This window comes from Lathyrus oleraceus, chromosome 6 (genome assembly GCF_024323335.1).
Source record: "Lathyrus oleraceus cultivar Zhongwan6 chromosome 6, CAAS_Psat_ZW6_1.0, whole genome shotgun sequence".
Classification (NCBI taxonomy): domain Eukaryota; kingdom Viridiplantae; phylum Streptophyta; class Magnoliopsida; order Fabales; family Fabaceae; genus Lathyrus; species Lathyrus oleraceus.
The window spans coordinates 63,354,080-63,367,707 of record NC_066584.1 but is presented as its reverse complement, the minus strand read 5'-3'; the positions used below and the strand labels follow the sequence as shown (position 1 = coordinate 63,367,707).

At 38.0% G+C, this 13,628-nt stretch overlaps 1 long non-coding RNA gene across 1 annotated transcript; it reads right to left on the bottom strand.

The window, feature by feature from the left end:
• Positions 1-10,915: 10,915 nt before the first annotated feature.
• On the bottom strand, positions 10,916-12,743 carry LOC127091671 (uncharacterized). The gene is made up of 5 exons (XR_007791969.1): positions 12,536-12,743; positions 12,311-12,412; positions 11,907-12,145; positions 11,273-11,758; positions 10,916-11,183 (listed from the first exon to the last, which is right to left on the bottom strand). It is a non-coding gene; the product is annotated as an uncharacterized LOC127091671 (long non-coding RNA).
• Positions 12,744-13,628: the final 885 nt, after the last annotated feature.

The following is a 13,628-nucleotide window of genomic DNA, read 5'->3' as shown; positions in this document are numbered from 1 at the left end:
CGAATAATCTTCCCTAGATTCGGAGTGCCGAGACTTGTCATCAATGATGGTGACTCCCATTTTATTTAAAATATTTTTAAAAAGCTATTACTGAAATATGGAGTCTGGCACCGCGTAGCAACACCCCACCACCCACAGACGAGTGGGCAAGTAGAAGTCTCAAACCGAGAAATTAAAAAAATCTTAGAAAAGACAGTTGCCACCTCTAGGAAAGACTGGTCCTCAAATTTACCAGAAGCCATGTGGGCATATAGGACAGCTTATAAGACCCCAATCAGAACAACACCTTTTAAGCTCGTTTATGGAAAATCATGTCATCTGCCGGTAGAATTAGAACATAAAGCATATTGGGCCATTAAGACCCTTAATCTCAACTATACTGCCGCAGGCGAGAAAAGAATATTAGATATCCACGAACTAGAAGAACTTAGGTTAGATGTGTATGAGAATGCCCGAATCTATAAAGAAAGAACAAAAAAATGGCACGACAATCGCATATTAAGGAAAGAGTTTAACCAAGGCGACAAAGTACTCCTGTTTAACTCCCGCCTCAGACTCTTTCCCTGAAAACTTCGTTCTAGATGGTCCGGTCCCTTCAAAATCACCAATATCTTTCCGAATGGAGCAATAGAGATAAAAGGAAAAACTAGCAAACCATTCATAGTAAACGGACAACGTTTGAAACATTACCACAACAGTGATAACAATGATTTCATTGTAAATCTTAAGCTTGTAGAACCTCGTGCTCATTCGAAAGAATAGTACCTATCCTATTTCTGTCGAGCTTACGACAATAAACAAAGCGCTTGGTAGGAGACAACCCACACTCTGTCTTTAACTATTTAATTTCATTACCCAAATTTATAATTATTACTATTGCTTAATTTTCATTTCATTGTTTTATTCTTTATTTATTTCTCATAAAGTTAATCGATACATTTATGTATTATTGACCATTACTAACTTAATGCTATTATCTACTTGATTTTATCTAGCTACTGACTATCACAATGCAACAAGTAGATTACATGGATATAGTCTTCAAAGGCAGAGCTCAAAGGAGACGTTTTGAGGCTCTAGCTCAGAGAGAAATGACACTGACCTTGTACCCAGATGGACGCTCCATGACCAAGTTTGGTATAAGAGACAGTGTTACATTCCTAATTAACCAACTAGGCTGGGACACCTTTGCTATCAAGAGAAAATTTAGTTCCTACAATAGGTTGACTTTAGAATTCCTAAGCTCCCTAGTGCACCTGCCAAACCATGGTATTAGACTTAACAAAGGCCTAATCACCTTTAGGTTGTTTGATATGGATTACCACTACACCCACAGAGAAATGGCTGAACTCCTAGGATGTCCTAATGGCCCTGATACCTTTACCATTACCCAGGAAGACAAACTTGTAGACCATCAATTAGATCTCTTTTGGGGTAGCATCACAGGAAACGACCATCCCGAGCCAGACCTTATGCATTCAGAGAACATCCATAACCCTGCGATTCGTTACTTCCATAAGATCCTAGCTCACACCTTGTTTAGAAAAGAACAGAACAGAACCTTTGTGTCCAAAGGCGAACTCTTCATAATGTACTGCACATCACAGGCCCGACCTGTTAACGCTGCTACATTTATGATAGCTAATTTGTACCGTATGGCACAAGAGGACTATGGACCAATCTTAGTGGGAGGCTTAGTAACCATGATAGCAAATGCCATCGGACTGAGACAACCACTTATCAGGCTCACCCCTTTAGGTGGAATACGACCAATGAATATTGACTTTTGCTTCAACACCGGTATCATTAGGAACCTAGGTCCAGATGTGTTTGAATTTCTAATCAACCGCGAATTAGTACACATGTTTACCCTGCCAGACCCTAGGATGAGTGTACATGATAGGAACAACTGGCTCTATGATTTGGATGGACCACCAGATGGACCACCTTCTCCTCCAGAGACACCCCAAATCCACGACCACTATGACAATTATCTCTCTGATGCTGAATCACATGCCCCAGTTACACCTGTTGCACCTCTCACCGATCATGTTGGTGCCATCTAAGCTGATCAGACAGATGTCGCCAATTTGAGAGGCGAGCTGAGCACCCTCCGCGTGGAATTCCATGGCTTTATGGATGTAGTGACAGAGAACCTGAATCACATTTACCAGCACTTCTACTCGTTCGCTCCTCCTACCAGCAATCGCCATAATGGCTAATTTATTATAGTATTACCGATTTACTGACTGTTATTTTATTTTATTTTCTGGTTTGGAATTTTATTATTATTTACTTTTACACATTGGAATTTATTTAATTACTTCATTTCCTTTTATTCCAATAGACAAATTATTTCATATTTTCCCGTCTACTCGATTCTTTTATTCGTCAAGGTTGTGATTAAATTCCATTCCACTATATTATGTTTATTATTCTCATACACTATATATTATTGGTATAATGAATTCCATTGAAATTTTGTGATCAAAGCACCCATAAAGGCACACACATGGGAAACCACACTGCATGTGGCGCTTGCGACATACAGTTGTGGCGCCCATGTGAGGGTTGTGGCGCCCGCCACAGGGCCCATAGTGGCGCCCACCACTAACACCAAAAGTGGCGCAAGCCACTACACAAGCATGCACGCGCAGGTTGTGTATTTTGACCATTCAAATCACCTTTATTGTAATGTCCCTTGCATGCAGACAATACCTTAATGTCATTCAACCACTTTCAAAAACTCTTGGACCAAGGCATTGAATACCATAAATGTTATTTATTTACCAATTAATTTTCCAACCACCATCACCTCTATATAAACCACCAACACTACCTCAACAAATCACACCCCTCATTTACATATTTCTCTCCTCTCTTGCTCTATTCTCACTATTACACAAGGAGTGGGAAATCCATTATGGCACAGATGAGGGAATACGAAATAATGTTCAGAAACGGCGAGTCGGGCGAATTACAAGAGGAGACGTACACGCCTCTAAGCGCCAGAAAGATCGAATTAACAAGGTACGCCGATGAACACTGTTTATATGCCTTAGGAATTCAAGATAGTGTTAACTATATGCTAGATGTGTTAAATTTAAATTATTTTCTTTCTCTCAAGGACCCTGTCTATGCTTAACTAACATTAGAATTCCTAAGCTCATTAATTTTTAGTCCCACAACCAACACAAACTGCTCCAGTGGGACTGTCCAGTTTCGTTTATTTAACGTCGAATATGCCCTTACATTTTCCCAACTAGCGGACCTGCTACATTTCCTCCATGGGGATGGCGTAGTAAGTGAGGTCCCAGATACTGAGGGTTGGCAACACGCCTTCCAACCATTTTGGAGGGCAATAACTGGTACAGTCACCCATAGTTTTGAGGGAAACAAAGCCACTTTAATTCAAAACCCGGCTATTCGATATTTCCGTCAAATATTAGCGTCACCATTTTTGGCCGAGCAAACTCTAACAAGGTGAACGAAAAAGAGCTCTTTTATTTGTTCCTCACATTTTTGCCACAAAAGGTGAATACCATCCCGTTTATGCTATCTCACATGCAGGCCATTGTCAATGCGAAGCGAGACCCGATTATTTTTGGAGGTTTAATAACCTCCATAGCCAGAGTCCTAGGACTCGAAGAAAAACTCTCCAGGCTAACCCCGCTCCCGCATCATGCCATTGACATTGACATGGCAAGGAGCATGAAACTAGTAAAACGAAGGAGTGACGGTAAATTTAATTTAATAATTGCTAATAATGTGTTACAAGATTTTATCCTCCCAATTCCAAACCGCACATATGTGCGTAACCCGGATAATTATCGTTATACTAATGATCCGGTGCCTAACCAAGTCTCCGCGCACATTCTTGAGAATGTAGCTGCTGACCGGGACACCGATGAGGATCACATTCCGGAGAAAACTGCTCCTTCTACTGACCCACACACCACACACACTTCATTTGAAAATTTTGCAGGTACATCTTCCAGTCAAAGACCAAGAAGAAATGTGGCACCATCCACTCTTGATGAGATATATGCTGAACTGCTGCGGTGTCGAGAATTAGATGCTCAGCGAGACCTACAGATCCAAACCATGGGAGCTCAGCAAACTGAAATGACGCAAATCCTTCGCCAAATGCAGCATGATCAGCACGACTATGCTTTCAGAACCAAAAAGAACATGTCTGGCTTGATCGATGAAATGGAAACATTGACAATGCGTGTGAAAGATCTCCAGAACTATACGCCACCTCACCAGCCAGGAAACAGTGGACGTCCACGTACACGTGGCAGAAGGCGTCAGTAGCAGAATAACCAAGTTCTACCTTTCTTTCCTATCTTATGTTGTTGCATTGGGGACAATGTAAGATTTAAGTATGGGGGAGGAAGCTTTACCGCTTTTTATTTACCGCTTTCTAGTTAGTTTTAAATTATTGTTATTTCCTTTTGTTATTTTATATTTTTGGTTATTTTAACTTTTGTTGAAGTGTCAGTCGAGTTAAATATCAATGTGCTGTCGAGTCTTTATGCATGGTTTCTGTTATTTACTGATTCTCCTATTTACTTAAGCCATACAATTTTTTTGCAAATATCTAGACTTAGAGATACAGTGCATCTTTTGAAAATTCTGAACTATAAATCAAACTGAGGTTGAACTGTAGAGATTTGGAAAAGCTTTATAAGATCGGTATCGCTTTAACACCTTAAATCTCTCGAGTATAAGATCGATTTGAGTACTTGTCATGCCATAGCCTTAAATTCTATCCTTTAATATTTCCTTAAGTAGTTTATCTAGCAGTTAGCACCATCCTAAGCACACACTACGCAAGAAGTCGATGCAAATAAGTGTACGATTTCAGACTTAAAAGAAGAAAAGATTACAAAATGTATGAAAAACGTTGTTCCCTCTAAGTTAGATGATCCTCACCCGGTCATTTAGCCCAACGGTATAACCATCTTCAAATGTTATTTGAGCCAAAGTGCGAAAAAGAAAGAAATAAATAATGATGAGATCATAGTCACTAACAGACTATCTTGCTATGAATGTGAAAGGATAACGAGCTTAATGCGATTGTGCCAGAATGAAAAAGGATAAAAAGAAGGTTTAGTAAGGTAGGCTTAGGCATGACAACATGATTCAGATTGGTTTGTATAGGAGGGAGACTTATGGTTGCAACATTGCGACTATGTGTTCTAACGATACCCTTAGTGTGGAAGTAAGTACCTGTTAATACAAAGTAAAGTTTATAGACTAGAATGAGTATCTGAATGCAACTGTGTTTTCTACGAGTCTTAATAATGTATGCTGCAAATATTTTACAAATCTTTTTATGTACGCGGCATTTGCTTGAGGACAAGCAATGGTTTAAGTATGAAGGAGTTTGATAATGCGAAAACGTATCGTATTTTTGGCTCCATATGCATTACTTTTTACTCGATTAACACTTATTATTACACAGTATTTTATATTTATTACAGGTATTTATCGATTAAAAGGTTTGCCGCAAGAAAATTGGAAAATAGCAAAAAGGAAAGAAAAAAAAAGAGGCAAGAAAAGAGAAAATAATTGAGGTTTCCAAAGGGATAATGGGTCACTAAAGCAAATGGGCTTGTGGCACCCATTATCCAAAGAGTGTGGCGCCCGCCACATTGGGCCAAGAGGGAGGTGGCGCCCACCACCAACCCTTGAGAAATGGAAAACGGTTGCTACAAGAGTGGCGTTCGCCACTCATCATGAAGTTATGGTTGTTGCAACTGCCAAAACCTAGTCTTCCTATTTTTCCTCCATTTTTTTAGCCACAATTTCCACTATTTTTGCTACAAATGAGGAATATGGAAAGGATATAAAAAAGACCTCTTAGACTCGCACGAAAGACTCTCTTCTTCCAGTTTTCAGTTTACGCTTAATTATTTTTCAGCACTATTTTTCTTTTAGTTTTCTAGGCATTTTCTTACCATTGTAAAAGTGATAGTTTCTCCATATCGGGGACTATTATGGTTTATTATTTTTTATGCATTTGGGATTCAATTGTAAGGGGTATTCATTGCCAAAGCCTGCCGGAATTATTTTAATCGAAGATTCAAGATTCAGTTCCAGTTCTTAAATTGCAATCCAGGTTTTATTTTGATTACTGTTTTATTTATTTATGCCTTATTGCATGTCTAATTCCCCAATTGCCATGTCTGTTACCGGATCTATGTCCGGCTAAACCCTTAGGTATCAGTATGTAAAGACCTTCGAAACGACGGGATTCAATAAATAATTGATGTCAGTTTTTATAAAACTTATTTTTCCGGTTTTAGTTTCTTATTTTAATCAAACTGTTTTTCGTACGAGAGTACAAAACAAACTAAGGTTACGGTCAACAAGAACGAGAGTTTGAGATTTTAACCAGATAGCTGAAACTAGGCATTAATCCTAAACACAGCGAGAGCGCTTTAGGATTAATTAGAGTTTATCTATATTCAAAAAATACTTTTAAATTCAAACTGAGACCGTGAGAGTCAAGCATTCTGGTTTAGGAGTATGGTCAGAGTCAATAAAAACGAGAGTGTGAGACTAAGTCCTTTCTATAAATAATTTCTACTGAAGAATATTTTAACCAATAAGATTTCACCAACTATCTATTGAATCCCCGAAGTTTGATGTATTACATACTGATATCCCCTATATCCCATATCTTTATTCTATTTACGTTATAGTTATTTCTTTTCATCCCTCCAATCATAGAATAATCATCAGCCTTAGATTTACATAGCAACATTAGACCACAATACGCTTGATTATTAGTCCTTGTGGGTTCGATAATCTTTAAAACTACGCGATAGGACTGTGCACTTGCAGTCACGATTCACATAGACTTACTAAGTCGCAATCAATAATTTTTAAATTCTTTTCATTTTGCACTTGAGTACAGAAGGTAGTAAACACAGAATGTGACTCATCCTTGTGTTTTAAGAACTTTACCCAAGCCATTTATTGACGTCATCTACAATGACTAAACCATACTTCTTACCATTGACAAAGGTAATCTTAACTAAATGAAACAAATCAAGATGCAAGAGCTCTAGAGACCTAGAGGTAGAAACAACATTGTTTTCTTTAAAAGATGCTTTTGAAAACTTACCCTTCTGGCATGCCTCACAAAGAGCATCTGAAACAAACTTCAAACTTGGAAGGCCTCTGACTAAATTGAGCTTGTTTAGCTTAGAGATTCTTCTCATTCTAACATGGCACCAACGTCTATTCCAATTCCATTGCTCTTCATTCAATGACATAAGGCATTTAACCTTTTTCTTTTCTAAATCTGAAAGTTTGATTTTGTAATTGTGGTGTTTCCTTTTGCCACTGAAAAGTACAGAGTCATCCTTTTAACTTACAGCTCTGCAAAACTGTTGGTTAAAAATAATATCATAACCATTGTCACTTAATTGACTTATGGACAAGAGGTTATGCGGTAAACCATTGACTAATAATACAACGGTAATATAGGGAAGAGAACCATTACCTATTGTTCCAGTACCAATGATCTAACATTTTTTATTTCCTCCAAAGCCTACTGAGCCTTTGGGACTAAGTTCTAACTCTTGGAACATATGCTTTCTTCCCGTCATGTGTCAAGATCACACAGAGTCCAGGTATCATGATTGGTGTCTCAACTTGGTTGTTAAGGATATATGCAACATATATTATTTTGTTTTTAGGTACCCACATCTTTTTGGGTTCTTTATGGTTAGTTCTCCTAGAGGTTTTATCAACCCGAGGTTTATGTGAAGAATATATATTATGTGTGTGACCATAGGTGAAATGAGATTATAAAGATTTAGGCATTTTCATAGTCTCTTTGGGTTTAGGCTTGAACATAGAGTTCTTTGGTTTAACATAATCAATGCCTCTTTTCCCGTTTCCACTAACTCCGTATATCATTGAAGCCATCTTGCTTCTCTATATGTTCTTTGCTAGGATGTTTTTGAAAATATGCTTCATATCTTTTTGAAGCACATTCAGAGTCCATATGAGTTTATGAAAGAATTTCTTTTTCAAGATTTTCACTCTTGCTATTTAGGACAGAGTTTTCTTTTTCTAAACTACTAATTCTTTCTTTTAAAATAGATTTTTCTTTTAGCAGTTCACTATGGGCTTCAGAATCGACTTCATGATTCTGTTTCAAATTCTTGTATCTTTGTTGAAGCTTTTGACTCTTTTCAAAAATCTCAACTAAGGATAATCATAATTCAGAACGAGTGAGATGAGAAAATACCTCGTTAGAGTCTGAGTCTAATTATGAATCTAAGACTGATTCAGATACTTTTGTGCTATCTTTCAGATCCATGTTAGTCTGCTCTTCTTTAGAGTCATCCCAGGTTGTCATCATAACCTTCTTCTTATCTCTGGAGAATTTATTTTTAGGCATGATTTTGTGACACTCATTTTTATAATGTCTAGGTTATTTTCACTTAAAGAAGGTAACATCCTTATCATCTCCAGACCTCTTCTGCCAGAGGTTGACTCAAATCTTCCACCTGTTCTTTTGTAGCCTCTAAACTTCATCTGTCTTTTCTTCTAGAGTTGGTTGACCCTTCTAGACAGTAAAGATAGCTCTCCCTCTTCTTCAAATCTTTCTTCAGACTCTTCTTCTTCAGCTTGAAGAGCTTTGGCCTTCTCATGCTTGCCTTTGGAACTTTTTTATGGGGCTCATCCTCTTCAAGCTCAATCTCGTGCTCCTTAGAGAACTTAAAAGTTCTTCTAGAGTTGTGTTATTCAGATCCTTTGACACCTTAAGTGTTGTCACCATTGGTCTCCATTTCTTTAGCAGACTTTTGATGATTTTGTTTACGTGATCTGAAGTGGTATAACCCTTATTCAGAACTTTTAATCCAACTACAAGAGTTTCAAATCTTTAAAACATTTCCTCAATCATTTCATCCTATTCCATTTTGAAGGATTCATACTTCTGTATTAAATCCAAGGCCTTTATTTCCTTAACTTTCTCATTTCCTTTATGAGTCTGTTTCAAAGAATCAAATATAGACTTAGCAGAGTCTCTATTTGCAATATTTTTATACTATGAATAGGAAATATCATTCAGCAATATAATAATGGACCTATGATGAATCTTGTGATCCTTCTTTTCCTGATAATTAATTTTGCTTCTTTCAAGCTTTGTACCATTTTTATCTGTGGGATGTGTATAACCATCTATTACCATATCCCATATATCTACATTACAACCTATGAAAAAACTTTTGATCCTATTTTTCCAATATTCAAACTTTTCTCCATCAAAGGTTCGAGGTTTGGAATAATAATGATCTTTATCATTGTATGCATGTGTCATTCTGTGTTTCAAAATATGGATCTTTATCTGACACAGTTAAGGGTTTGCCACAAAGTAGTCAATACCAGAACCGGAGCTCTGATATCAATTGAACATTTAGGAAACAAAAGAATGGGGAACTTAATTATGTTTCAAATGTGACAATTTTTCATTATCCCAAAAATAATAACATTAATGATAAAAATGACAAGATATTTTTATGTTGGTTCATCGTTAACGAGGTTAATCCAAACCACTATCCAACGTGATTTTACCTTCTCAACATGACTTAATATAATAATCAAACTGATTACAATCTTAAAGACTACTCGTCAATGACTTCTTAAGGATTATTGTCACACCCTGATTTTGACCCTGATATTCGTATCATCATTTCATTCATTATTTAGTTCTCATGATTTTATTCCTCTAATATGGTACTCCTTTTTCGTGAGCGTCAAATGATCTCCTAGGACCCGGAATTTTGGCAAGATCTCGAAGGGCTATTTTGTTGGATATTAAGTGGGCATGCCTAGAATCTTTGCTGTCGATTCTTTCTCATGCTCTCAAAAATGGGATTCATTTGGAGGAAAACTACACTTTCTTCTCAGATGACACTCTGAGATGCATTTTTGGTGATCTTGTTGAGAGCTTTGAAAATGTTGGAGGAAGTTCTGTTTTATCCATGCTGAGATCACTCAGAATGTTATTTGAGCTAGTTGCCAAAGTGACACCAAGTGCAGTTGTTTCCTGTAGTCATGAGATAGATGCACAAGTTATTTGGAATTTGGTGCATTCATCTTGGATATTACAAATAAATTACAACAAGCGAAGAGTTGCTTTGATTGCGGCTCTTTTGTCATCTTTTGTCATCTGTTTTACATCCTTTGTTATTTAATGATGAGAGCATGCATCAAAGAGACAATGCACCAGGGCCACTGAAATGGTTTATTGAAAATCTTCTTGAGGAAGGCAGAAAGAGTCCTCGGACAATTCGACCTTCAGCGTTGCGCTTAACAGGGTTATGGCTCTTAAATCCTATAATTATAAAGTTTTATTTGAAAGATTTTAAGCTACTATCCCTATACGGTTCAGTTGCATTTGATGAGGATTCTTGAAGAGTTGTATGCACGTGTATTGGTTGCTGTTCTGTTTTACAAGTTGGCAGGCTTGGCCTGTATGGTGGAATCACCAAATGAAGACGTAGATTGTATGGCAACATTAGATTCTGCGGTCAATGATAAAAATCTCGCTAAGGAGCTATACAAAAAATATAGTTCTATTCATAGGCATTGTCCCTCAGACAATTGGCTAATTCCCAAATGTTGCATCACTATGAGTTGGAAAATAATAAAACACGGCATTAAAATCAGCTTGTTAATTCTCGAGAACACCAGGGACTTGTCAATGCTAACATCATACCCAGCTATGAGATATCTTCAAACCGCAGCTGGACACAGAAGTATGCCATGAGATGCTCATTTGGCTAGGTTTCAAATTTTGCAATTTAGGGACAGGCTGGAAACATTGTTTGGAATAAACATGGGCAGATTTTTGTGCAGGAATACAACAAATTCTATATTATACCTGTTAATGAAGCTGCTATATTTATACAGAAATAGAAAAGTTGTGTTTGGAAGAGACAAGATTCAGACCGTTGAAGATGAAAAGATGCTGAGTTTCGAGTTCCAAATACTATTGATCATTTTTTACAAAAAGAATAACAAGAAAAGGTGAGACCCATTCAAACACCGACGTACATCCGTCATCGGTCCCTGTTTCAAAAGCGGTTGTTTAATTCTCCAACAGTTGCAAGTGAGAGCCTCCATGCTAACTCTTTCCATGTGTGCGTAACCTGCGAAAGACCAACCGAAAATGTAAATCTATCATGCGTATGGCAACTCAACAATGCACATGAAGGGTGGTTAGAGACCAAGAAACTACCACTTCCATCACTCAAACTCTCCAGCAAATTCTGAAGCTGCTAGAGCATGCTAAGAACATCCCAACTGGAAAATAAACAGGAATTGAACCTAGAGCATCATTGGTACCAAGTTCCAATTTTGAAATTTGTTGAAAAAGTTCCAGTTGAAGCGTTGTTCAAATCATGGATGGGCATGATTCAGAAGGTCCAAAACAAAGCACCGCTGATATGACTGTTTTTGTGCAAAATCTTCTACAGCAGATGCAAACTAGGTTCCAGACAATGTCCAACTCCATCATTTCAAAGATTGACGATATGGGAGGCCACACTTTCCCAAGCCCCGAATCATCTGGTGCTGCCGCTGCAATTTCAAAGTCCCCGGGTGATGGAACATCATGCAGTGCAACATTAACGTGAGAAAACCGAAACCAATGCTTCTTCTGCAGGATTTGCTGATAGCATAATGAGGCTTAATTTCTTCAAGATGATTAGTGATTCCTTTGTTCCTGCATTGAAAAGTACAAAGATGGAGTGGTCAAAGCAAAATTTGTCAACAAAATTTAGCATCATTTAGCATCTCGTATGTATGATTATGCGAAAGAGTATTTGAACTAGAAAGGAAGGTTAATGAGAAGCTAAAAAGTTTAAATGCACCTGATGGGAAATATTCCATTGAAACAAGGCTGGTAGGCGCATTTGGATGTTTGGCACTCTGTGGAAGAAAACAAAGCAAAGCGAAGTGAAAACAACATATTGGCATTGTCATCTGGCTCGCAACGATTCAGTCATTATGGACGTGTGCCAAGGCCAATATAAGTCGATAGTAGTTTGTCCTGTTTGTAGGAAGGTCTCTGTGACATTTGATCCATTCATGTACTTGTCATTACTTCTACCTGCAGCAACAATACGGACAATGACTTTAACTGTTTTTAGTAACATTGGTGATGGAATGCCTCAATTATCACCATATGCAATTTCTGTTCCAAAACATGGAAAGTTTGAAGATCTAGCTGATTCATTATCATTGATCAGAAATGCTGACAAACTAGTTTGCTTACCGGTTTCCGAAAGATAATGGGAAGGCCCCTCTGGTCGTCTTTATTAGTCAGCGGTCCGCAAGGAGTCTTTGGCAGCAATTGGTGCAGCAAAGTAAAATTCACCTGCCAAGGAACAAATCAGCATGGGAAGATTCAGAAAAATAAAGAATTTGCGTAATTTATCATGGCATATAACTTAATCCTGGAAACCTCTTGTCTTGTTGATCAGAAAGCAATGTTCTCTACCTTTCCTCCAGTTACTGTGGCAGATATTTTGCCAATCAATTAAGAATCCAGCGATTCATCATCTATTAATTCAAGTGTTCCGCCGACTCTTGAGCATTCAGATGAAAATGGAGTAGTTAGTACTGACATTCCCATATACAATGGACTTCATGAAAAAAAAACAACAATGGTTTAACGGTAGAATCTGAAGAATTACCCCCATTTTCTTATGTACCATATTCCAAGCCTGATTCTATCAGCAGCTACAATGAGACCAAAAAATTCATTTTTCGCAAGAGGAATTTACTGCAGTAAAGGCAAACAGTTAAAATTCGAAAAAATCCCAAATTTGGAATCAGGACAAATCCAAGAGAAAAGTACGTGTTTCATATTACCGCTTCTAGATCAAACGCCAAATTGGGACTAACAAGCTGAGCACCTTAAAGCACTCCCAAGAGCATGCCATTTTGATCTGGAGAAGCTGAAACAAAAACCCTAATCATATGAGTATAAGAGGGAGGACGGCTACTGAAGTGAAAAAAAAACCCTAGAGAATTCGACGGCTACTGAAAAGCGAAAAACCCTAATACCTTTTCACCGAAAAAAAGAAAGAGCGGCCTCCTCCACTAGGTCGCGACCACGGAACCCCAAGGGTCGTTAACCTCGCGCTCACGGTCAGCTTCACACACAACAAACCCTTCCGCCGTTGACGGCTTTCGGCGACCACCAGCGAGTGACGAAGCGTAGAAGTTCGTGGGAGCAGGAGATTCACATCGAAGAGGATTCGTCTGAGGAACCAACGAGAAAGGTGAGAGTTTTGTTGACTTTTTGAAGCCATGGCTTGTTTACATTTAGAGAGAGATCGAGAGAATGGATTTGCTTTTTTTGAGGGAAATGAACGTATGTGGTGATTTGTTCCACTTTCTTTCAGTTTGTTTCTTTTATTTATTTTAAGGCGTTTAAAATCCATTTAAAACCCACCTGTGAGGGTTACTGTGCTACTTAATGACCGTTTGGCTTTTCCTTGCAACTTTTCATTAACTACAGTTGGCATTGATGATGGTCAGCCTTGTTATCTCCACCCAAACAGCCATGCGGCTAGGGTTGGCTTCTG